Below are 27,971 nucleotides of genomic sequence, written 5' to 3'. Positions count from 1 at the left end.
GGCACTCTGAATCCCCTCTGCTTGTGCACCAGGAAACACAGAGGGAAGAAAAAGTCTCTTGCCTTTGCGGCAGCTCCAGACTTTTCCTGGACTCCCTCCTGGCTAGACGTGGCGTACTAACCCCTTCAGGCTGTGTTCACACTGCCAGTCCTCTCCCTGCGCTCAGACCGAAGCCCAAGCCTCAGCTCCCAGCCCCCACCCGTCCCGGCAGGTGAGCAGACAAGCCTCTCGGGCTGGTGAGTACTGGTCGGCACCGATCCTCCGTGCGGGAATCTCTCCACTTTTCCCTCCGCACCCCTGTTTCTGCGCTCTCCTCCGTGGCTCCGAAGCTGCCCCCGTCCGCCACCTGTAGTCTCCGCCAGTGAAGGGGCTTCTAGTGTGTGGAAACCTTTCCTCCTTCAGGCTCCCTCCCACTGGTGCAGGTCCCGTTCCTATTCTTTTGTCTCTGCTTTTTCTTTTTTTCTTTTGCCCTACCCAGCTACGTGGGGAGTTTCTTGCCTTTTGGGAGGTCTGAGGTCTTCTGCCAGCGTTCAGTGGATGTTCTATAGGAGCAGTTCCACGTGTAGATGTATTTCTGATGCTTCTGTGGGGAGGAAGGTGATCTCCACGTCTTACTCTTCCGACATCTTGAAGTTCCCTCTAGTCTATTTTAGAACGTTTTCAACACCTCAAAAAGAAACCCTCGTATCTTGTAGCTGTGAATCCCCTATGCTCCCAACAACTTCTGCCTCAGCCTTAAGCAATTATTGATCTATTTTGTAGCTATAGATTTGCCTGTTCTGAGCATTTCATATGAATAGAATCACATAATATGTGGTCTTTTGTGACTGACTTCTTTCACTTAGCATAATGTTTTTAAGGTTCAGCCATATTGTAGCATATATTAGTTCTTCATTCCTTTTGATGTCTGAATAGTATTCTGTTGTATGGATTTGCCACATTTTGTTTGTCCACTGGTCAGTTGATGGGCATTTGGGTTGTTTCCATCTTTGGGTATTATGAATATTGCTGCTATGAATATTTATGTACAAGCTTTTGTATGGACATATATTTGCATTTATCTTGGGAATATACCTACAAGTGGGTCATACAGTAACACTGTTTCACCCTCTGAGAAACTACCAAACTTTTCCAAAGCAGGTATACCGTTTTACATTCTCACTAACAGTGTATGATGGTTTTGATTTCTCTAAATCCCCACCAACAGTTATGATTATCTGACTTTTGGATTCTAGCCATCCGAATGGGTATGAAATGGTATCTTTCTGTGGTTTTCATTTGTGTTTTCCTGATGAATAATGATGTCAAGCGTCTCTAATGTGCTTGCTGGCCATTTGTATATCTTCCTTGCAGAAATGTCTATTTAGATCTTCTGCCCAGTTTAAAAGTTGGGTTATTTACCTTCTTATCACAGGCATGTAAGAGTTCTTTATATATTCTGAATAAAAATCCCTTATCAGATACACGATTTACAAATATTTTCTCCCATTCTGTAGGTTGTTGTGCTATATTCTGTACATGAATTATTTGAGTTGATCTTTGCAACAGCTGTATGAGATATTATCCTTCTATTTTTTTATAGAGATCAGAAAACAGGCTCAGAGTGGTTAAGTACCTATCCTAACTCACAATGCTAGCATGGGATGGTTCCAGGATTTGCACTTAGATATCAATTGGAATTTCAGTTAAAGTCCTCCATCCTCTTGCCTTGATGCTCATATACACAGTTTGTATTTGATGAAAGAAATTGAATCTTAGGATTGTATTGCCCTGTCTATTCTTCACTCGTAGACATTCCAGTGGATAAACACTGAAAATGAAAACACTTTGGTAATACTCCTCAAATTGATTCTCTGGGGACCATGCTGATTCCCAGCAGGAAGGTGTAGCCACAGGGCTCCTGAGGTTGGTTGAATTGATGTTCTGAGTCTGGATTTATAAGCATGGGGAATTGTTCTTTTAAAAGACAATGACAAAGAGAACCCTTCTAATGTGAGCCAGATGCAGCCATGATTTTGAATAAATGTTTGCTGGTAACCATACTTAGGTGGGAACATCTGCCCACTGATGAGCTCCCTGGAGTTTTAGCAGGTGAATTTACATAGGAAATACAACTCCAAGTACTTCCTCCTGAGGAGAGATGTTAGGCAAAAAGAAGCTTAATTTCCTTTCTTCCATTTTTTGTCCACCTGCCATTTAGGAAGCCTAAGTAAATACATTCCTGTCTTGGGAAAATACCACTTCCACTTGGCCTTCCATCTTCCCCAGCTTTGGCTTTGCAGGTGCCCAGTAAGTGTTGGTGCTTGCATCTGGGCCACATCTGTGCAGGCACCTTGGGTTGTCCAAGAATAGTGCATGGCTCCATAAGCCTATAGTAGCAACCCTCTGACATTAGAATTTGCTGTTGATATTTTTCATACACACTCACACTCTTGAGCAAACACACTAGTTTCCTTTCAAGCCTACCCTCTTAGATGTCCTTACTAGTCTATCTTTGCAATGCTGGATCATCATACAGGATACATGATATTTAGAGGAAACAGGTTTCAGTGGTGTTTCTGGATTCTTCTTAGTTCTAGGTCAGCCTAGATTAAGCAATCTGTAGTCTGGAGGGCTTTACTCACCTCCCAATCTGCCGTGCAGTCACAAGGTCCATCTTGTCTTATCACTTTTACTTAAGTCACCACCCTGCAGATTATCCATCATTAACTAGACCCTTATTCACGTATTGCTCTGCACTTGACGGAATTGGACCCAACCCTCTCCCCAACTTCATGAGCGCTTCTTTCCTGCCCTCTGTAACTCATAGTCTATCATTAAGAAACTCCCCAGTAGCTTCAAGTTGTTCTCTCCGTGTTCCCTTAATCTCTGTTTTATGACTGGAATATGGCTGTGCCTTGAGGAAATCACTTCCCCTGCAGTCCTCTTGAGCAAACGTTAGTTTTCCTCACATACCCCAAGGAGTCGACTCACTGTCACTTTCAAACCATTTCTGCTCCTTTCTCTTTCAAAATTCAGAGCTCATTTGTAGTTCTTGCTATTAGATAATATCATGTGCTACGCCATCTATTTCTTTACCTTCATTCATTAGACACTTTCCTGAGTCTTCTTCTCCACTTTTAGTACTGCCACCATCTTGGCAACTTCAACATCTGTCATCTATGTGGATATTCATCCAGCATTTTTGGCTTTGCAAACCTTTCATGCCCTCAATTCCAATGGTATTTTTCTTCCATCATACTTAAGCCACTCACTCTAATGCTCATGCACTAGACATTGACATTCTCAAAAATTACAGCAACTCTGAAATCCTGATTTTATAACATACATCTCTTGGGCTACAACTGATTATCCTTCCTAGCAAAATACCTCCCTCACGTGCAGGTATACACACCTTCACACACGCAACTCTAAAATTTCTTCAATTTTGAACTCCAATCTGTGAATTCTACTACTTTTCAGCATCAGCCACATTTCTCTTTTCGCATTTCCTCATTGCTTACCAATTTATCATTAGTATCACTTACTTTCATCAACCTTCATCTCCCTACTCACTTTCCCACCATAGTACTTCCCTGGCAAAACCACAACCCTTGTTAAATTTAGCTATCTACCTGCTTTGTTCCTATATACAAGTGATGGATGTTGCTGTAGAACTTTACAAGACAAAGCTAACTGATCTCACCTTAAATTCTTGACCACATATCTTAAATGATCAATACTTCCATATTATACACCCATTTCCATTATACAAAATGAATATCCAATACTTTATCTTCCCCTCAATTTCTCAAAACCCTACCCTCACTCTTGTTATTTTATGCCCTTAGCTCATCCTTCACTGAGAAAACTGAAGAGTCAAGAGAAAATTCTTTTATATCTTCCCCACCAAATCTAACATCTTACCTGCATTTGTAATCATACCATAATCATTTCCTTCTCCACTGTAGAATCTGTAAATATTACTCATTCTCATGGAAAGCCAAGATTTCCACATTTGCTACCGATCCCATCTACTAGTGCTCTGAATACCCCTCTTGCTTTCTCAATATTTTTTCTTCTGCAATTATCCCTTTGGATTTTTATGTCGTCAGTTTCATTCAGTCATTTATATTGGCTAGATGCATTCTAGAATCTACCCTCTTAAAAATACACTCTCTTAATACCAAATCCCCCTCCAGCTATAGTCCCATATTTCTCCTCCCCTTAGCACCAAAACTCGCAAAAGAAATTGTCTATCCGCCCCTCACTTTCTGATCTCACATTTTCTCCTTAATACACATCCAGGTTTATAGTAAAATATTTTCCACTCTTTCAATTTCCTTCTTATCAAATATACCAATGACCTCTCTACTAACAAGTTCAATCGTCATTTGTCTGTCCCTATATTACCTGTAAAAGTATTTAATAAAGTTGACCATTTTTTACTTCTTGAAACATTATCTGCCCTTTGCTTTTGTGTTGCTCAATTCACCTGTTCTTTTTTGTTGTTGTTGTTTCTGTTGTTCCCTCCTTTTCAACTCTTTTCATTATATACCTAGGAGTAGAGTTACTGGGTAATATGGCAAGTCTATGTTTAACTTGTTGAGTAACTGCCAAAATGTTTTCCACAGAACCTGTATCATTTTATGTTCCCACCAGACGTGTATGAGTGTTTCACTTTCTCTACATCCTTGTCAATACTTGTTATTTTCTTTTTAAAAAAGTTATAGCCTTCCTAGTGGGTTTGAAGTGGCATCTCATCGTGGTTTTGATTTGCATTTCCCTCACGACTAATGGTATTGAGCATATTTTCATATGTTTGTTGGCTATTTGTATATCTTCATTAGCACAATGTCTATTTAAGTCCTTTACCTGATTTTCAGTTGGGTTGTTTGTATTTTTGTTGTTGAGTTGTAAGAGTTCTTTCTGTATTCTGGATACTACACTTTTATTAAATATATGATTTGTCAGGATCTCTCTTTGGTGTGCCTTTTTGCTTTCTTCATGGTATTTTTTTGCAGAAGAAATCATTTTAAAATTTTGATATAGTCCAATTTATTCTTTCTTTGTTGCTTGTGCTTTTTGTGTCATATCTAGGAAACCATTGCTTAACCAAGTTCTATATGCTTTTGATCCCCATAACTGACCAAAAACGTTGAAACCCATTCATTCAACAGAAATATTCATGGCCACCTACTATGTGCCAGGCTCTACTGTAAATACTGGGGAGAGTGATGAACAAGATGGTGGAGACAGAGATTGTTAGCTTATCTCCAACATTTAAGTTCTCCTCTTCTACCAGCTAGACTACATTTCTCATTTTCTCTTGTAGTTAGATGTGGCTATGTGAGTTTTTCCCAAGGAAATGTGAGCAGGAGTAATGCATACCCCTTTTGAGCCTGCCCCATAAATATTCCCATGTGCCCTCCTATATGCCCTTTTCTGCTTCTGCAATTGGAATGGAGATGTCCTGGCAGAAATGACAGAAACCACTCTTTTGCCACATATCTCAATAGGGTTGTGACGAGGATTAAATATGTATATGGGTATTTAGCATAATTCCTACATAGAGTTAGTAGTCAATAAATGTTAGTTTCTGTAATTATTATTACAGTCTTTGGGTGCTACAGTAGTCACCCAGGATGGGAAACATGTTAGAAACCCCTCATAATTCAGCAGATAGTACAATGAAGTCTGCTCTTTTGTGACCAGTGTGTCAGACCTCCTGAGGCTAGCAGTCTTTTCTCTTTCTACACAGTTTCTCTGTGATGAACCAAGATAATTCTAAGCCACCTTAAATAATATTTAAAGGACCATAATTTGGGAAATACTAATCTAGTGAAACGTAGTTTAACTGAAAACAATATAAGTGTGGTTATAATGGTTATGAGAATTCTAAACTGTGCTAAACACCTTGCATTTACACAACATTATTCTATAAAAGAGCCCTACCACTGCCTCTTCCCCTGCTTCCCTAGATCGGATAAGAAAGCTCAGGTACTCTCTCTTCTGTGGGCCAGGAGGAAGTTCAGGCTGTGCAAAACCTGACCTGTGTGTGGGAACACTCCAGCGTCATCCCCTCACCACCATAAAAGCCAAGCCAGTCTCCTTCTTCTGCTCTCTCAAGCCATTCTTGAACCTGCTTGAGAGCCTGCCCTGCTCTCCCCAGAAAGCCTCCTTATGTAGTAAGGTTTTTCATACTCTCTAGGTGTCTGTGTTATCAGTCTCGACATCCAAACCGAATTTGGGTTGAAGGGTCCATCCTGTCTCTGTGGTGTGATTACAACAACTGGTCCTGTGAGCAGGACATCAAGGTGCTATCCCTTACCACCGGGGGTCTTTCTTCTCTTGCTTTGGCTTTCTAACTGGCTCTGCTCTATGCTGGTGAACAGGCACTTGGGCTACTGCCTGCTGGCTAGCTTGTGCTTTGAACTTGCTTCTTTGTGCTGCATTTGTTAGTCCTACTGAGTGTCTGCTAAAGCTTTGACCAACATAAGTCAGTTTAGCCACTTGGCATATAGTGAAAGGATTCTTGGATTGGGACCTTCCTTAAAGCAGTCCTGAATCCTGTGTCTCAACCTGGACCTATTTTTGATTCTCAGGTTGAATCACGTGTTTCAATTCCAAACTAAGGTGCGACTGTTACTAACCTCAAAGAAATGACTCTTACCTTGTGAACACTGGTTGTGTCTCAACCACATGTTGGCCCCCTTTCTATATAGAGCTCAGGAGAAAGACTGACAGTCTGTTCAATATACAGGTCCATTGGATGGTCACTCGTGTGGAGGAAGAGCCGTTAACTATGTGGGATGCTGAGGTCATACTTCTAAAAGTAAATGACTCACTAGTACCTTACAAAATGCTTCTGCTGCTGCCCCTGTGCCTCTGTCATAAATAAAAATGATCCTGATCCTCAGACCTCTAGAGAAAAACATTTGTGTCACCTCTGTGACAAAGCCAAGAGATTAGTTCAACCATTGCCACGGGGAAGTCCATAACACTGATGGTACTGACTTGATTTGAGGTTCTCTGGAAGAAGAAACTTATAAAAACTTTTACCTATAAGAGCAATAACATCTGCAGACCTAATGTAAAAGACAAAACACAAGACCCCAAACTGTCAAAGTCTTCAAAAACAAGAAGTCTAAAAAACTGTCACAGCCAAGAGGAGCCTAAGAAGTTATAACAAGGAATGACTAAATTGAATGTAGAATCTTGGTTGGGATCCTGGGACAGAAGAAGAATATTAGGTAAAAAATAAGGCAATCTGGGGCTTCCACGGTGGCACAGAGGTTGAGAATCTGCCTGATGATGCAGGGGACACGGGTTCGAGCCCTGATCTGGGAAGATCCCATATGCCGCAGAGCAACTAGGCCCGTGAGCCACAGCCGCTGAGCCTGCGCATCTGGAGCCTGTGCTCCGCAACAAGAGAGGCCGCGACAGTGAGAGGCCCGCCCATCACGATGAAGAGTGGCCCCTGCTTGCCACATCTAGGGAAAGCCCACACACAGAAACGAAGACCCAACACAGCCAAAAATAAAAATAAATTAATTAAAAGAAGGCTCAACATTTAAAAAAAAAGGAATTCTGATGAAGTACAGACTTTAGTTAATAATACTGTTTCAGTGTTGGTTCACTAAGTTGAACAATTGTACCATACTAATGTACAATGTTAAGAAGGGAAATTTGTTGTGGAGTGTATGAATATGATCTTCACAATTACTCTGTAAACATAAAACTGTTCTAAAATAAAAAGTTTTTAAAAACCACACAATACCAGGTGATGAGATCTGGGAGACAACAGAATTTAACACTGAATGGGGGTGGCCATGTGGAATGGTTTGGAGGGAACACCTTCTCCCTAACATGTGCACCACAAGGATTGAACCAGAGAAGATGAGGAAGAGTGGAAGGTCAATTTGGGAAGGCTCTTTACTGGGTGTTGAGGAAGCACTCCCTTTCTCTAACCAGAGCACGTAGACTCCTCTGCACCCCTCCCCTCCCCCCACGTATCTTCAAGGGTAGTGCTTTGTGATGTCACAGCCACCCCAGCGCTACCATTGGCTGACCAATCAAAGCTGATGGGTGTGGCTCTTCATTGTCCTGGCAGGGTATATATAGAGAGGCCAGGAGCCTTGGAGTAGAGCACACTGTTGCTACTCACATGGCAGAGGAAACTACAGTCCCCCAGGAGCCTAACCGTGATGCACGGACAAACACCGAGAGGTCAGAGCAACAAACACCGGGGGGCCAACGCAGAAGGGAGAGGGTGAATTCTCCACTCCAGGGCTATAAGATGGAAGAGGTCAGATTACCCGACTCACGTGCCTCCTCTTCATCCCCCACCCAAGACTTACCCAGCCCTTCCCTGGCACAAACCCCTTCTCAATCAACACCCATTCTCTCAAAGTTCTCCTTCCCATCCTCTTTCCCCAAATCAATATCTTTCTGTATCACTTTGTTTTCCGACCAGTTTCAGGAGGTGGTCGAGTTAACAAAATCAGTCCGTCGTCAGAATTCGGGAAGAGGTTCTACACAGAAGAAGTCAAAGATGCTAGCATTCTATTACTGGCGGAGTACAACAATGACTAAAGAGCCAGAGGAGGATGAAAACGTCCCAGAGGGCTCTTCCAGCAGTTCATAAAGTGCTGCCCTGGGTCTATCAGGTGACTGAGACCTTGCTGTCTCTGTTGTCTCTCCAGAGAAAGCACTGGAGACATGGTCACCTGTGTAGAGACCAAATAAAAAAGCCCTCAGCTATTGATGTACAAGCTGTTGTAGAAAGATGTGTGTGTATCTCTGTCTGTTCTTCGGTGATGGGGACTGAAGGAAGGCAGGAAGGGGCAGGCGTGTGAGAAGGGAGGGAGGTAGTATCCTGCCAGTTTGGGGCCCAGACCAGCCAGTCCATAGTTAGCCAGACACCGGGAATAAGGACTGGGTGAGGACTGAGCTCTGAAGACAGATTTCTTCCTGAACACTTTATCCTGCTGTTGAGGAGGAAATGGACTTGGTGTTTCCGTGTGTGTTTGGGAGGTCCCAGATGGGGAGAGGGGTGCTGTATGGGTGGTGGCAGTGTGTGTCATAATCTGATTCCACTTTTGATGTTTGACAATGGACAGTTTTGAAGCCTCATTAATTCCCCTTCCCCTTCTGGCCCACATCTGGCCACACTTTATGTTCATCCACTCCCAGCCAGGGAGTAGGTGAACATAAAATAGAAACAGATATGCGTAACCTGAACCATCCGAATTCTTTCCGTGCCTAACTTTTCCATAGCCAAGACATCCATTACCCTAAAATATCCTCTAGTGCACGTGGAGAACCTGACCCAATAAGTAATCAAGTTAAGTCTCTGGCCCTTGTAATCAGCTTGAAAACTATGGGACCCTATGGACCTTTCCCCCTAGTTAAAATAATACCTTTCACCTCAGTGTTTAAGAAAAGGTTCAATCTAAATGAAAGCACGGTTTTCACAGATTGAAACCCATTATATAAGACCTATTTAGAGAAGGTGTGGTTATCCCCACTTCTGCTGCATTTAACAGCCAAGTTTTACTTGTTCTTAAACCCGGCAAAACAGGACCGGTGCCTCAGTGTGAATTCGTACCCTTGGCGTCATGGCCCCACCTATTGAAATGACTGATTCCACCCAATAATAAATAAGTAACTGGTAAATACTTTGCAGTTAGAGCAAAGTATTTGGCTAGCATGTTCTATTCAGTGCCTAGTTCAACAACCTCTCAGCTGCAGTTAACCTTCACCTTTAAAGGGACACAATACACCTTCACCTGGGTACTCAATGGGCTCAGTCTCCACGCCTGCCATCTCACATAGTCTTCACAGGCAATATTTTAACCAGCTCTAACTTTTTTCGGGTACACAGTTATGACATCACACTAATGACATCCTCCTTTGAGGAGATTCACATGAGACCCATAGTACAGGGCCCCACCACTTCAGTTAAGCTCCTGAAAATTATTTAGTAAGTTGAGGGCTGCTCCAGTCCTGACAGTGTCAAGAAACAGCTTTTAGTCTTCTTAGGACCCACATTGTTAAAACAAGCCCAACATGTTTTCGACATGTTTAGATTCTGGAGGCAACACTCCTCATTTACAAAGCATTTTTTTTTGTTCTGTAACTTGCAAATAGGCCCAACTTGAATGAGACCCCCTGTAAAAAGATACTAGAATCTGCCTGAATGGCCATAGAACAGGCATTCCTGTTACGGCCCCCCGGGATTCCTTCACTGTGGGAGCTTTAGCAACCTTCTCTCATATATCTTGGAGTCCCTCTACCATCAGTGATGGCCGTTAGTTGCATGGGCTTCTGATACAAGGAACTACCTTCCTTGGCCCAATGCTGTATGCCATTAGTGTAGCAATTGGTGGGTGCATACTGGACTTTCCTGGAAATATAGACTATCTCAGGTCCTGAACCTGTGACCCTCAGTATACAGCTGCCCGTTAGGCCTTTGATCATGGAAACAGCATCCTGCAAGCCCAGCACAGCTAGTGAGGCCTCCTTGCTACAGGATGGAGCTGAACCTGGGCTCTCTGCATACCCTACTTTCAGGAGAGGGTAACGTCCCCTGTGCTGGGTCCCTTGCCGGATGCCACAGTGCTAGAGGAGGTCATCTCTTAGAACACTTGGATACCTGGGGAGCCCCTTAGGCTCAACACAGTGAATACCAAAGGGGGTTCATTCACTTAACCAATGGCATTGCCACTGTCACACTTAATGGAGCTTGCTTGACTCTTGCTGCTTTTCATCTCTTCATCAGAATGTTCCTGATAAAGGACAGGACACAGGATCAGCTCAGTTGGCCAAACTGTAGCCAGTTATCTTAGCACTTGGCCATGTCTTAGCCAACAATTGGCCTCATCTTCACATTTTTATAGATCTTTGGGCCACTGCCAGCGGTCTCACCATCTGTTCTGGCCAATGAAAACAATTCCTTCTCCAAGGTTGCCTCATTTGGGGTAAAGAACTCATAGAATCTCTTGCCTCACGGATACCCAAAATATAAATCAAGGTCACACATCTTCTGCACATATTAAAGCCACAATACAATGTCTCACCATAGCACTCTTTACCTTCTTTGAAGTTCTGCACATTGATAGAGAGACTAAGGCACTCATTTCACTTCTCAGAATATATAGTACTAGCTCTTGATAGTACTAGATATTCAATGGAACGTTCACCTTTCTTATTGGTCTCATGCTGCAGGTGCCATAATGGCTTACATAAACAAGTCCAAATTAAATTAAATAAACCACGCAATGTTTTAGTTATCAGACAAACACCATGGGTAAGTTGTCATTGAGACTGATCCCATTTTTTCAGTTTTATTGAGGTATAATGGATAAATAAATATTGTATATACTTAAGGTGTAGAACTTGATGTTTCAATTATTTCTATATCTATACCTATATCTATAGAATGAAAGAATCACAACCATCTAATTACCCAACACTTCACAGTTACCAGTTTTTTCTTTTTTCTTTTTTTGGTCTAACTGCATTTTTGATGCATAACTCATTATGTGATTAATAATCCTTTTCATACCTTCTTGGTATATGTGTGGCATCATTAGTCTTGACATTCAAACCAAATTTTGGGTGAGGGATGTACATTCCACTTCTGTGAGGTGACAACAAGCTCACATATCCATAAATATATATATATATATATATATGTAGATATACTCATAGGCATATGAGTATGACACTTTAAAAAAGATACCAGTATTTCAGGAAACACATATATCCTGAGTGCCTAGTAGGTGTCAGATATTACTCTTGGTTCTGGAATTAGAGTGAAGAACATGAAATCAATAGTTCCTGTCCTCAAGTAACTTCTGTTTTCATGGGCAAAGGGGTCGTTCTTGTTGTTGTTGTGGGGAACCTTCTCTAAGGAGCTGATATTTGAATCAAGATCTGAATAATGAGGTCGAGTCAGCTGTTTGAAGACTTTGAAGAAGAGCATTTTAGGTAGACTAGCAAGTAGCAATGCCGTGAGGCCAGAACGAGAACAGTGTGTTGAGGAAGAGCAGAAGGGTGAGTGACTGGAGTGCAGTCAGAGAGGGGCAGAGCGGTGATTGATGACCGAGACTGGAGAGGCTGGCAGAGAAGTGGTCACATAGGGACCTGCAGGGTAAGAACTTGGATTTTATCTTACGTGCAGTGGAGGGCCACTGGATGGTTTGATAAAGGATAGTGATGTCGTCTGATGTATGTTTTAGAAAGTTCACTGGATGTTGTGAACTGTGTAGGACCAGAGGGCTGACAGGCTGTTGGGACAATACAGGTGTGATATGATGATGGCTGGGACTAGGGTTTAGCAGGGGGAATATAACTTAGTGTCTAGTTGAGCAGTTGGGAGCATAGGATTTAAAGTCCGATCTCAATGTACAGCTTCACCACCTAAAAGCTATTTGACCTTGAGTACGTTTTTTAACTCCTGTAAGACTTAGTTTCCTCATCTGTAAAAAGGGAATGATAGTAACATGTATCTAGATCTTAGAGCCATGCTGGGATTAAATGAGGTAATTTATGTAAAACACCTGACATTATATTAGGCCAATAATAAGCATTTGATTAAATGGCTTCTGTTGTTATCATCTATGATATTAATACATACATGCATAATCCTTGCTTCTTTCTCCCCCACTCCCCAAAAGCTAGTGTGTCTTATGTTAACTGCTGCTAACCCATGAGTACTGAACCCTTGTGTTTTCCTTGAAGACACAGTATTTTGGGGCACCTTACCTCAATGGTCAAGCATTCTGGTACCTTGAGATACTTTATAATGTGTCTGTATATGGCTTATGATGAATTTATTCAGTAAGTGGCAGTAGTGTCTGATTTCTAACATTCTCTTCTTTCTACCTAATGAATCATTGCTTGAATACCTATCCCCTTTTCTCCAACCTCTTCCACAGGTCCTAAATGAACAGCAACCCATATTTCTTCCCCAACTGCAAACCTAATGTACTGAACTTAGTCAGATTGCTTTGACAGTTGCTTCCTTTCATTAAACGCAGCTTAGAGTTCTTCTTCCCTCAGAAAAACCTGCTTGCATGTTTCAAAGCAGGTTCTCATTTTATTAGTTCCTGATCAGGACTCTTCCAAAGTCTCTTGTTCCATTTGCCCATCTTCCACACATTACCATCATTTGAGACTATAAATAATAAACTGTTTACTTCCTCCTCCACATTCTTGATGAATGAAATAGGACTAGATGTTGATTCCTTCCTCTTTGAAGGGATTGCTTTCCCTTCCCCACCTAAGGCTGGTGAGTGATGAAAGCATCCTCAGTCTTTAAGGCTAAGCTCAAATGGTTCTTTCCCTCTGAAGCCTCTCTACCACCAATGCCTGCAGAGTTCATTGCCCCTATGGTCCTACAAATTCTTATATTAAAGCAATAGCCATATTGTATTAGAATCGTTCATTTATATGTTTGTCTTGTTGTAATATACAACAAGAAGAAGCATATTTCATTCATCTCTGTAATCCCAACCACTTTAACACACCTGACACAATGTCACGGTTGCTGCTCAATGTAGTTTGATGAACTGCTGGAGGACTGAACAATCAAATCATTCTGTAGATACTGGGTCATTTCCTTAACCTGCTCTATAATGTTGGCTTTAGAAAATGTTAAACTTAAAATCATGTAAAATTTTTATTTTGAAAAACTCAAAGTACAAGAAAGAAAGTTAAAAAAAAGAACCCTAAACACTAAAAACTCAAAACACTCTCTATGATATGCACACTTTCAGCAACTATCTCTTTGTACATGGCTTTACACATATGTAATTTACATGTGCATTTACATAAAGCAATTATATATAAATGTTGAGAATTATATATGTATATATATATTCATACATATACATAAATATTGAGAAAGCCTGTACATCTATAGGATTTTTACACTTCATTAGCCACTCCTCCACTGGATAAGCAGTGTTAAAAGCCTGGTGTGAATCTTTGCATATCTTTGTCTATGTTCATAAATAAGGTAACATACATATGTATGCATAAAAACATATAGGGGCACTATTTTACTCTTTACTGCACGTAGTTTTTCTCACTTAGAAACATTTCAGAGAAATGTTTTCCACATCGTCTGGTATAGACTTAACACACTTTTTAAACTAGTTATGTAAAATGCAATGGTTTGAGTGAAAGACAACTTATTAAACCATTCCTCTATTGAGGACATTCAAGTTGATTCCAGTTTTTTGGCTACTAGAAAAAACGTTGCAATTAATCTGAATATATACGTATAATTTATTTTGTTCATATTCACTGTTATATACCCGTGCTTTTATCTTCTATGGAAGAAGGCCCCGGAAATGGAATTGCTAAGTTAAAGTTTTTGTAAATTCTTAATTTTAATAGGGGTTGCCAGATTGACTTCCAAATGGCTTTAATATACTGCACATTTCCCTCGGCAAATGTATGAGATAACATATTAACCTCCACAACACTCCAGCAATTTGTGATAACATGTTTAATGGTCTTAAAGTGATATTTCTTTGTTAATTTAATTTCAATATGCCTGATTGCTAGTAAAGTTGAGTAATTTCACTTGTTTATTGGCAAGGGGGTTTTCTGCCTCCTTGAACAGCCCTTTTTACCCTTTTTAACCACTTTCAATTAGTGTGTTTGTCTTTTCTTATTAATGTGTAGGAAATTTTTTATATGTTGGATATTGAACCCTTTATCTGTCGTGTGTCTTACAAATATATGTTCCTCTATTATTTGTCTTCTGGTTTTATTTACCTTTACATTTGCCATATGATTACATTTTAAGTTTTAAGCACTCAAATATGTCAGTCATTTCTCCAGAGTGTCTAGGTTTTCCAGCTTGCACAGAAATTTTTCTTGACTCCTAGATTATACATACGTTTTCCATAATATATATATTTTACTTCAACATTTTTATCTTTAGATCATACAGAACTTCATGTTGTGTGAGAGAGGAGTCCAAACTTATTTTATCCTTTTTAATACATATAAATAATAAATGTATGCAGTACTAATAAGAAGAAAATAGAGTCAAAAAACCAAAAAAATCCCACTTTATTTTGGATACAAATCCAGCCCTGAAACTTACTAGCTGTTGCCCTGAGAAAGTCATTTAATTTATGTGAACCTCTTTCCCCATTTGTAAAAGGGAGATAGTAAAGTCAACATGACAGAAGTTTTATGAGAATTAATGTATGTCAAACACAGTGACTGGCATATAGAGTCAGAGGTCAACAAAGATAGCTATAATGACTGTTGTTTAACTCCCTCTGAAATGCTTTCACCTTGAACACGCTTAGGAATGCTGATAGGCCCCATCGTGTCTTGCTTCATGGCTCACTTTGGTTTTGCATCTTTAATGGAGTTTTTATTATACAGTGCTCCTAAGGTAAAAAAAAAGAAAAGAAAAAGAAAAACATTGCAGGAAGTTGGCCTCAAACATATTATCAACCAGGTAGAGTGCTACTGAGTGAACATTAGAGGACAGACTAAGGTGGCCTAGATCCACCTCACACAGAAATACATCCTTTCACAAAGGGAAAAGATCTGCTAGAAGCTCCTGCTTCTAGAAAAATAAGACAAGGATGTTAATAAATGTGATGACTTGGGGGAAGGTGGCAAACATATTTGAGGCTCCGAATTTCCAGAGAGTATTTGAGAGAACACTTTGCTCTATATGGCCCAGGGAAATTAACCAAAAGCTCCCTAACTTGGGTGCCCCTCATGCGCCAGATACCATCACTGACAGAACTGGAATTTATAGTCAATACTAAGTGCCCTTATAGATCATTTTTCATTTCATAGGAAGGAGAAATAACTTTCCTAAGGAGTTAGGAAAGTTATTTATTTATTTATTTTGAACAAACACACATTTTTTTTAACATCTTTACTGGAGTATGATTGCTTTACAATGGTCTATTAGTTTCTGCTCTATAACAAAGTGAATCAGCTATACATATACGTATATACCCTTATGCCCACCCTCTTGCGTCTCCCTCCCTCCCACCCTCCCTATCCCACCCCTCTAGGTGGTCAAAAAGCACTGAGCTGATCTCCCTGTGCTATGGGGCTGCTTCCCACTAGCTATCTGTTTTACATTTGGTAGTGTATATATGTCCATGCCACTCTCTCACTTTGTCCCAGCTTACCCTTCCCCCTCCCCATGTCCTCAAGTCCATTCTCTAGTAGGTCTGCGACATTTTTTATTTTTTTTCGGTACACGGGCTTCTCACTGTTGTGGCCTCTCCCGTTGTGGAGCACAGGTTCGAGACGCGCAGGCTCAGTGGCCATGGCTCACGGGCCCAGCCTCTCCGTGGCATGTGGGATCCTCCCAGACCGGGGCACGAACCCGTGTCCCCTGCATCGACAGGCGGATTCTCAACCAGTACACCACCAGGGAAGCCCAGGTCTGCGTCTTTTTTCCCGTCTTGCCCATAGGTTCCTCATGACCATTTTTTTTAAAGATTCCATATATATGTGTTAGCATACGGTATTAGTTTTTCTCTTTCTGACTTACTTCACTCTGTATGACAGACTCTGGGTCCATCCACCTCACTACAAATAACTCAGTTTCGTTCCTTTTTATGGCTGAGTAATAGTCCATTGTATACATGTGCCACATCTTCTTTATCCATTCATCTGTTGATGGACACTTAGGTTCCTTCCAAGTCCTGGCTATTGTAAATAGAGCTGCAATGAACATTGTGGTACATGACTCGTTTGGAATTATGGTTTTCTCAGGATATATGCCCCATAGTGGGATTGCTGGGTCATATGGTAGTTCTATTTTTAGTTTTTTAGGGAACCTCCATACTGTTCTCCTTAGTGACTGTATCAATTTACATTCCCACCAACAGTGTATGAGGGTTCCCTTTTCTCCACACCTTCTCTAAGAATTTGTGCATTTCTTCCAGGTTGTCCATTTATTGTTTGTAGATTTTTTGATGATGGCCATTCTGACCGGTGTGAGATGATACCGCATTGTAGTTTTGATTTGCATTTCTCTAATGATTAACAACGTTGAGCATTCTTTCATGTGTTTGTTGGCAGTTTGTGTATCTCTTTGGAAAAATGTCTATTTAGGTCTTCTGCCCATTTTTGGATTGGGTGGTTTGTGTTTTTGATATTGAGCTGCATGAGCTCCTTGTAAATTTTGGAGACTAATCCTTTGTCAGTTGCTTCGTTTGCAAATATTTTCTCCCATTCTGAGGGGTGTCTTTTCATCTTGTGTATGGTTTCCTTTGCTGTGCAAAAGCTTTTAAGTTTCACTCGGTCCCATTTGTTTATTTTTAGTTTTGTTTCCATTTCTTTAGGAGGTGGGTCAAACAAGATCTTACTGTGATTTATCTCAAAAGAGTGTTCTTCTTTTATTTCCTCTAAGAGTTTTAGTGTGTCTGGCCTTACATTAAGGTCTTTAATCCATTTTGAGTTTATTTTTTTGTATGGCATTAGGGAGTGTTCTAATTTCATTCTTTTCCATGTAGCTGTACAGTTTTCCCAGCACCACTTATTAAAGAGGCTGTCTTTCCTCCATTGTATACTCTAGCCTACTTTATCAAGATAAGGTGACCATGTGTACATGGGTTTATCTCTGGACGTTTTTGGATGGAACGTCCTATAAATATCAATTAAGTCCATCTTGTTTAATGTATCATTTAAAGCTTGTGTTTCCTTATTTTTTTTTCATTTTGGATGATCTGTCCATTGTTGAAAGTGGGGTGTTAAAGTCGCCTACTAGGATTGTGTTACTGTCGATTTCCCCTTTTATGGCTGTTAGTATTTGTCTTATGTATTGAGGTGCTCCTATGTTGGGTGCATAAATATTTACAAGTGTTATATCTTCTTCTTGGATCGATCCCTTGATCATTATGTAGTGTCCTGCTTTGTCCCTTGTAAGTCATTATTTTAAAGTCTATTTTGTCTGATATGAGAATTGCTACTCCAGCTTTCTTTTGATTTTCATTTGCATGGAATATCTTTTTCCATCCCCTCACTTTCAGTCTGTATGTTTCCCTAGGTCTGAAGTGGGTCTCTTGTTGACAGCATATATACGGGTCTTGTTTTTGTATCCATTCAGCCAGTCTGTGTCTTTTGGTGGGAGCATTTAATGCATTTACATTTAAGGTAATTATCGATATGTATGCTCCTATTACCATTTTCTTAATTGTTTTGCATTTCTTATTGTAAGTCTTTTCCTTCTCTTGTGTTTCCTGCCTGGAGAAGTTGGTTTAGCATTTGCTGTAAAGCTGGTTTGGTTCTGCTGAATTCTCTTAGCTTTTGCTTGTCTGTAAAGGTTTTAATTTCTCTGTCAAATCTGAATGAGATCCTTGCTGGGTAGAGTAATCTTGGTTGTAGGTTTTTCCCTTTCATCACGTTAAATATGTCCTGCCCCTCCCTTCTGGTTTGCAGAATTTCTGCTCAAAGATCAGTTGTTAACCTTATGGGGATTCCCTTCTATGTTATTTGTTGTTTTTCCATTGCTGCTTTTAATATTTTTTCTTTGTATTTACTTTTTGATAGTTTGACTACTATGTGTCTTGGCGTGTTTCTCCTTGGATTTATCCTGTATGGGACTCTCTGTGCTTCCTGGACTTGATTAACTATTCCCTTTCCCATATTAGGGAAGTTTTCAACTATAATCTCTTCAAATATTTTCTCAGTCCCTTTCTTTTTCTCTTTTTCTTTGGGAACCCCTATAATTTGAATGCTGGTACGTTTAATCGTGTCCCAGAGGTCTCTGAGACTGTCCTCAATTCTTTTCATTCTTTTTTCTTTATTCTGCTCTCCAGTAGTTATTCCCACTATTTTATCTTCCAGGTCACTTATCCGTTCTTCTGCCTCATTTATTCTGCTATTGATCCCTTCTAGAGGATATGTAATTTCATTTATTGTGTTGTTCATGATTGTTTGTTTGCTCTTTAGTTCTTCTAGGTCCTTGTGAAACTTTTCTTGTATTTTCTCCATTCTATTTCCAAGATTTTGGATCATCTTTACTATCATTATTCTGAATACTTTTTCAGGTAGACTGCCTATTTCCTCTTCATTTGTTAGGTCTGGTGCGTTTTTACCTTGCTCCTTCATCTGCTGTGTGTTTTTCTGTCTTTTCATTTTGCTTATATTACTGTGTTTGGTGTCTCCTTTTCACAGGCTGCAGGTTCGTAGTTCCCGTTGTTTTTGGTGTCTGTCCCCAGTGGCTAAGGTTGGTTCAGTGGGTTGTGTAGGCTTCCTGGTGGAGGGGACCAGTGCCTGTGTTCTGGTCAATGAGGCTGGATCTTATCTTTTTGGTAGGCAGGTCCAAGTCTGGTGGTGTGTTTTGGTGTGTCTGTGACCTTACTATGATTTTAGGCAGCCTCTCTGCTAATGGGTGGAGTTGTGTTCCTTTCTTGGTAGTTGTTTGGCATAAGGTATCCAGCACCGTAGCTTGCTGGTCATTTAGTGGAGCTGGGTCTTGGTGTTGAGATGGAGATCTCTGGGAGATTTTCACTGTTTGATATTACGTGGAGCTGGGAGGTCTGTGGTGGACCAATATCCTGAACTTGCCTCTGCCACATCAGAGGAACAGCCCTGACGCTTGGCTGGAACACCAAGAGTCTGTCACGCACACGGCTCAGAATAAAAGGGAGAAAGAAAGAAAGAAAGAAAGAAAGAAAGAAAGAAAGAAAGAAAGAAAGAAAAATGTAAAATTAAATTAAATTAAATTATTAAAGAGTTATTAAAATAAAGAACAAAAATTTATTATTAAAATTTTTTAAGTAATTAAAAAAACGAGAAAGAAGAGAAAAACCAGACGAAGAAACAAATTCACCAATGATAACAAGCGCTGAAAACTATACTAAAAAAAGACAAAAAATGGACAGACAGAACCCTAGGACAAACGGTAAGTGCCAAACTAACTATACAGACAAAATCACACACCGAAGCATACGCATACACACTCACAAAAAGAGAAAAAGGGAAAAAAGGTATAAATAGCGTTGCTCCCAAAGTCCACCTCCTCCATTTGGGATGATTCGTTGTCTATTCTGGTGTTCCACCGATGCAGGGTACATCAAGTTGATTGTGGAGATTTAATCCTCTGCTCCTGAGGCTGCTGGGCGAGATTTCCCTTTCTCTTCTTTGTTTGCACAGCTCCCGGGGTTCAGCTTTGTATTTGAACCCGCCTCTGCGTGTAGGTCTCCTGAGAGCGTCTGTTCTTCGCTCAGACAGGATGGGGTTATAGGAGCCGCTGCTTTGGGGGCTCTGGCTCGCTCAGGCCGTGGGGAGGGTGGGGTACGGTGGCAGGGTGAGCCTGCAGTGACAGAGGCCGTCGTGACGTTGCACCAGCCCGAGGCACGCCGTGCGTTCTCCCGGGGAAGTCGTCCCTGGATCACGGGACACTGGCAGTGGCGGGCTGCACAGGCTCCCTGAAGGGAGGTGTGGATAGTGACCTGTTCTCGCACACAGGCTTCTTGGTGGCGGCAGCAGCAGCCTTAGCATCTCATGCCCATCTCTGGGGTCTGCGCTCCTAGCCGCGCCTCGCGCCCGTCTCTGGAGCTCCTTTAGGCGGCGCTCTGAATCCCCTCTGCTCGTGCACCAGGAAACACAGAGGGAAGAAAAAGTCTCTTGCCTTTGCGGCAGCTCCAGACTTTTCCTGGACTCCCTCCTGGCTAGACGTGGCGTACTAACCCCTTCAGGCTGTGTTCACACTGCCAGTCCTCTCCCTGTGCTCAGACCGAAGCCCAAGCCTCAGCTCGTAGCCCCCACCCATCCCGGCAGGTGAGCAGACAAGCCTCTCGGGCTGGTGAGTACTGGTCGGCACCGATCCTCCGTGCGGGAATCTCTCCGCTTTGCCCTCCGCACCCCTGTTGCTGCGCTCTCCTCCATCGCTCCGAAGCTGCCCCCGTCCGCCACCTGTTGTCTCCGCCAGTGAAGGGGCTTCTAGTGTGTGGAAACCTTTCCTCCTTTAGGCTCCCTCCCACTGGTGCAGGTCCCGTTCCTATTCTTTTGTCTCTGCTTTTTCTTTTTTTCTTTTGCCCTACCCAGCTACGTGGGGAGTTTCTTGCCTTTTGGGAGGTCTGAGGTCTTCTGCCAGCGTTCAGTGGGTGTTCTATAGGAGCAGTTCCACGTGTAGATGTATTTCTGATGCTTCTGTGGGGAGGAAGGTGATCTCCACGTCTTACTCTTCCGACGTCTTGAAGTTCCCTCCAGTCTATTTTAGAACGTTTTCAACACCTCAAAAAGAAACCCTCGTATCTTGTAGCTGTGAATCCCCTATGCTCCCAACAACTTCTGCCTCAGCCTTAAGCAATTATTGATCTATTTTGTATCAATAGATTTGCCTGTTCTGAGCATTTCATATGAATAGAATCACATAATATGTGGTCTTTTGTGACTGACTTCTTTCACTTAGCATAATGTTTTTAAGGTTCAGCCATATTGTAGCATATATTAGTTCTTCATTCCTTTTGATGTCTGAATAGTATTCTGTTGTATGGATTTGCCACATTTTGTTTGTCCACTGGTCAGTTGTTGGGCATTTGGGTTGTTTCCATCTTTGGGTATTATGAATATTGCTGCTATGAATATTTATGTACAAGTTTTTGTATGGACATATATTTGCATTTATCTTGGGAATATACCTACAAGTGGGTCATACAGTAACACTGTTTCACCCTCTGAGAAACTACCAAACTTTTCCAAAGCAGGTATACCATTTTACATTCTCACTAACAGTGTATGATGGTTCTGATTTCTCTAAATCACCACCAACAGTTATGATTATCTGACTTTTGGATTCTAGCCATCCGCATGGGTATGAAATGGTATCTTTCTGTGGTATTCATTTGTGTTGTCCTGATGAATAATGATGTCAAGCGTCTCTAATGTGCTTGCTGGCCATTTGTATATCTTCCTTGCAGAAATGTCTATTTAGATCTTCTGCCCATTTTAAAAGTTGGGTTATTTACCTTCTTATCACAGGCATGTAAGAGTTCTTTATATATTCTGAATAAAAATCCCTTATCAGATACACGATTTACAAATATTTTCTCCCATTCTGTAGGTTGTTGTGCTATATTCTGTACATGAATTATTTGAGTTGATCTTTGCAACAGCTGTATGAGATATTATCCTTCTATTTTTTTTTTAGAGATCAGAAAACAGGCTCAGAGTGGTTAAGTACCTATCCTAACTCACAATGCTAGCATGGGATGGTTCCAGGATTTGCACTTAGATATCTATTGGAATTTCAGTTAAAGTCCTCCATCCTCTTGCCTTGATGCTCATATACACAGTTTGTATTTGATGAAAGAAATTGAATCTTAGGATTGTATTGCCCTGTCTATTCTTCACTCGTAGACATTCCAGTGGATAAACACTGAAAATGAAAACACTTTGGTAATACTCCTCAAATTGATTCTCTGGGGACCATGCTGATTCCCAGCAGGAAGGTGTAGCCACAGGGCTCCTGAGGTTGGTTGAATTGATGTTCTGAGTCTGGATTTATAAGCATGGGGAATTGTTCTTTTAAAAGACAATGACAAAGAGAACCCTTCTAATGTGAGCCAGATGCAGCCATGATTTTGAATAAATGTTTGCTGGTAACAATACTTAGGTGGGAACATCTGCCCACTGATGAGCTCCCTGGAGTTTTAGCAGGTGAATTTACGTAGGAAATACAACTCCAAGTACTTCCTCCTGAGGAGAGATGTTAGGCAAAAAGAAGCTTAATTTCCTTTCTTCCATTTTTTGTCCACCTGCCATTTAGGAAGCCTAAGTAAATACATTCCTGTCTTGGGAAAATACCACTTCCACTTGGCCTTCCATCTTCCCCAGCTTTGGCTTTGCAGGTGCCCAGTAAGTGTTGGTGCTTGCCTCTGGGCCACATCTGTGCAGGCACCTTGGGTTGTCCAAGAATAGTGCATGGCTCCATAAGCCTATAGTAGCAACCCTCTGACATTAGAATTTGCTGTTGATATTTTTCATACACACTCACACTCTTGAGCAAACACACTAGTTTCCTTTCAAGCCTACCCTCTTAGATGTCCTTACTAGTCTATCTTTGAAATGCTGGATCATCATACAGGATACATGATATTTAGAGGAAACAGGTTTCAGTGGTGTTTCTGGATTCTTCTTAGTTCTAGGTCAGCCTAGATTAAGCAATCTGTAGTCTGAAGGACTTTACTCACCTTCCAATCTGCCGTGCAGTCACAAGGTCCATCTTGTCTTATCACTTTTACTTAAGTCACCACCCTGCAGATTATCCATCATTAACTAGACCCTTATTCACGTATTGCTCTGCACTTGACGGAATTGGACCCAACCCTCTCCCCAACTTCATGAGCGCTTCTTTCCTGCCCTCTGTAACTCATAGTCTATCATTAAGAAACTCCCCAGTAGCTTCAAGTTGTTCTCTCCGTGTTCCCTTAATCTCTGTTTTATGACTGGAATATGGCTGTGCCTTGAGGAAATCACTTCCCCTGCAGTCCTCTTGAGCAAACGTTAGTTTTCCTCACATACCCCAAGGAGTCGACTCACTGTCACTTTCAAACCATTTCTGCTCCTTTCTCTTTCAAAATTCAGAGCTCATTTGTAGTTCTTGCTATTAGATAATATCATGTGCTACGCCATCTATTTCTTTACCTTCATTCATTAGACACTTTCCTGAGTCTTCTTCTCCACTTTTAGTACTGCCACCATCTTGGCAACTTCAACATCTGTCATCTATGTGGATATTCATCCAGCATTTTTGGCTTTGCAAACCTTTCATGCCCTCAATTCCAATGGTATTTTTCTTCCATCATACTTAAGCCACTCACTCTAATGCTCATGCACTAGACATTGACATTCTCAAAAATTACAGCAACTCTGAAATCCTGATTTTATAACATACATCACTTGGGCTACAACTGATTATCCTTCCTAGCAAAATACCTCCCTCACGTGCAGGTATACAAACCTACACACACCCAACTCTAAAAATTCTTCAATTTTGAACTCCAATCTGTGAATTCTACTACTTTTCAGCATCAGCCACATTTCTCTTTTCGCATTTCCTCATTGCTTACCAATTTATCATGAGTATCACTTACTTTCATCAACCTTCATCTCTCTACTCACTTTCCCACCCTAGTACTTCCCTGGCAAAACCACAACCCTTGTTAAATTTAGCTATCTACCTGCTTTGTTCCTATATACAAGTGATGGATGTTGCTGTAGAACTTTACAAGACAAAGCTAACTGATCTCACCTTAAATTCTTGACCACATATCTTAAATGATCAATCCTTCCATATTATACACCCATTTCCATTATACAAAATGAATATCCAATACTTTATCTTCCCCTCAATTTCTCAAAACCCTACCCTCACTCTTGTTATTTTATGCCCTTATCTCATCCTTCACTGAGAAAACTGAAGAGTCAAGAGAAAATTCTTTTATATCTTCCCCACCAAATCTACCATCTTAACTGCATTTGTAATCATACCATAATCGTTTCCTTCTCCACTGTAGAATCTCTAAATATTACTCATTCTCATGGAAAGCCATGATTTCCACATTTGCTACCGATCCCATCTACTAGTGCTCTGAATACCCCTCTTGCTTTCTCAATATTTTTTCTTCTGAAATTATCCCTTTGGATTTTTATGTCGTCAGTTTCATTCAGTCATTTATATTGGCTAGATGCATTCTAGAATCTACCCTCTTAAAAATACACTCTCTTAATACCAAATCCCCCTCCAGCTATAGTCCCATATTTCTCCTCCCCTTAGCACAAAAACTCGCAAAAGAAATTGTCTATCCGCCCCTCACTTTCTGATCTCACATTTTCTCCTTAATACACATCCAGGTTTATATTAAAATATTTTCCACTCTTTCAATTTCCTTCTTATCAAATTTACCAATGACCTCTCTACTAACAAGTTCAATCGTCATTTGTCTGTCCCTATATTACCTGTAAAAGTATTTAATAAAGTTGACCATTTTTTACTTCTTGAAATATTATCTGCCCTTTGCTTTAGTGTTGCTCTATTCACCTGTTTTTTTTTTTGTTGTTGTTGTTGCTGTTGTTCCCTCCTTTTCAACTCTTTTCATTATATACCTAGGAGTAGAGTTACTGGGTAATATGGCAAGTCTATGTTTAACTTGTTGAGTAACTGCCAAAATGTTTTCCACAGAACCTGTATCATTTTATGTTCCCACCAGACGTGTATGAGTGTTTCACTTTCTCTACATCCTTGTCAATACCTGTTATTTTCTTTTTAAAAAAGTTATAGCCTTCCTAGTGGGTTTGAAGTGGCATCACATCGTGGTTTTGATTTGCATTTCCCTAACGACTAATGGTATTGAGCATATTTTCATATGTTTGTTGGCTATTTGTATATCTTCATTAGCACAATGTCTATTTAAGTCCTTTACCTGATTTTCAGTTGGGTTGTTTGTATTTTTGTTGTTGAGTTCTAAGAGTTCTTTCTGTATTCTGGATACTACACTTTTATTAAATATATGATTTGCCAGGATCTCTCTTTGGTGTGCCTTTTTCCTTTCTTCATGGTATTTTTTTGCAGAAGAAAACATTTTAAAATTTTGATATAGTCCAATTTACTCTTTCTTTGTTGCTTGTGCTTTTTGTGTCATATCTAGGACACCATTGCTTATCCAAGTTCTATATGCTTTTGATCCCCATAACTGACCAAAAAAGTTGAAACCCATTCATTCAACAGAAATATTCATGGCCACCTACTATGTGCCAGGCTCTACTGTAAATACTGGGGAGAGTGATGAACAAGATGGTGGAGACAGAGATTGCTAGCTTATCTCCAACATTTAAGTTCTCCTCTTCTACCAGGTAGACTACATTTCTCATTTTCTCTTGTAGTTAGATGTGGCTATGTGAGTTTTTCCCAAGGAAATGTGAGCAGGAGTAATGCATACCCCTTTTGAGCCTGGCCCATAAATATTCCCATGTGCCCTCCTATATGCTCTTTTCTGCTTCTGCAATTGGAATGGAGATGTCCTGGCAGAAATGACAGAAACCACTCTTTTGCCACTTATCTCAATAGGGTTGTGATGAGGATTAAATATGTATATGGGTATTTAGCATAATTCCTACATAGAGTTAGTAGTCAATAAATGTTAGTTTCGGTAATTATTATTACAGTCTTTGGGTGCTACAGTAGTCACCCAGGATGGGAAACATGTTAGAAACCCCTCATAATTCAGCAGATAGTACAATGAAGTCTGCTCTTTTGTGACCAGTGTGTCAGACCTCCTGAGGCTAGCAGTCTTTTCTCTTTCTACACAGTTTCTCTGTGATGAACCAAGATAATTCTAAGCCACCTTAAATAATATTTAAAGGACCATAATTTGGGAAATACTAATCTAGTGAAACGTAGTTTAACTGAAAACAATATAAGTGTGGTTATAATGGTTATGAGAATTCTAAACTGTGCTAAACACCTTGCATTTACACAACATTATTCTATAAAAGAGCCCTACCACTGCCTCTTCCCCTGCTTCCCTAGATCGGATAAGAAAGCTCAGGTACTCTCTCTTCTGTGGGCCAGGAGGAAGTTCAGGCTGTGCAAAACCTGACCTGTGTGTGGGAACACTCCAGCGTCATCCCCTCACCACCATAAAAGCCAAGCCAGTCTCCTTCTTCTGCTCTCTCAAGCCATTCTTGAACCTGCTTGAGAGCCTGCCCTGCTCTCCCCAGAAAGCCTCCTTATGTAGTAAGGTTTTTCATACTCTCTAGGTGTATGTGTTATCAGTCTCGACATCCAAACCGAATTTGGGTTGAAGGGTCCATCCTGTCTCTGTGGTGTGATTCCAACAACTGGTCCTGTGAGCAGGACATCAAGGTGCTATCCCTTACCACCGGGGGTCTTTCTTCTCTTGCTTTGGCTTTCTAACTGGCTCTGCTCTATGCTGTTGAACAGGCACTTGGGCTACTGCTTGCTGGCTAGCTTGGGCTTTGAACTTGCTTCTTTGTGCTGCATTTGTTAGTCCTACTGAGTGTCTGCTAAAGCTTTGACCAACATAAGTCAGTTTAGCCACTTGGCATATAGTGAAAGGATTATTGGATTGGGACCTTCCTTAAAGCAGTCCTGAATCCTGTGTCTCAACCTGGACCTATTTGTGATTCTCAGGTTGAATCACGTGTTTCAATTCCAAACTAAGGTGCGACTGATACTAACCTCAAAGAAATGACTCTTACCTTGTGAACACTGGTTGTGTCTCAACCACATGTTGGCCCCCTTTCTATATAGAGCTCAGGAGAAAGACTGACAGTCTGTTCAATATACAGGTCCATTGGATGGTCACTCGTGTGGAGGAAGAGCCGTTAACTATGTGGGATGCTGAGGTCATACTTCTAAAAGTAAATGACTCACTAGTACCTTACAAAATGCTTCTGCTGCTGCCCCTGTGCCTCTGTCATAAATAAAAATGATCCTGATCCTCAGACCTCTAGAGAAAAACATTTGTGTCACCTCTGTGACAAATCCAAGCGATTAGTTCAACCATTGCCACGGGGAAGTCCATAACACTGATGGTACTGACTTGATTTGAGGTTCTCTGGAAGAAGAAACTTATAAAAACTTTTACCTATAAGAGCAATAACATCTGCAGACCTAATGTAAAAGACAAAACACAAGACCCCAAACTGTCAAAGTCTTCAAAAACAAGAAGTCTATCAAACTGTCATAGCCAAGAGGAGCCTAAGAAGTTATAACAAGGAATGACTAAATTGAATGTAGAATCTTGGTTGGGATCCTGGGACAGAAGAAGAATATTAGGTAAAAAATAAGGCAATCTGGGGCTTCCACGGTGGCACAGAGGTTGAGAATCTGCCTGATGATGCAGGGGACACGGGTTCGAGCCCTGATCTGGGAAGATCCCATATGCCACAGAGCAACTAGGCCCGTGAGCCACAGCCGCTGAGCCTGCGCATCTGGAGCCTGTGCTCCGCAA

The sequence above is a fragment of the Mesoplodon bidens genome (assembly GCF_964165515.1).
Source record: "Mesoplodon bidens genome assembly, chromosome: X".
In the NCBI taxonomy this organism is placed as follows: domain Eukaryota; kingdom Metazoa; phylum Chordata; class Mammalia; order Artiodactyla; family Ziphiidae; genus Mesoplodon; species Mesoplodon bidens.
The sequence above is the reverse complement of the archived record's forward strand: the minus strand, read 5'-3'. Positions refer to the sequence as shown.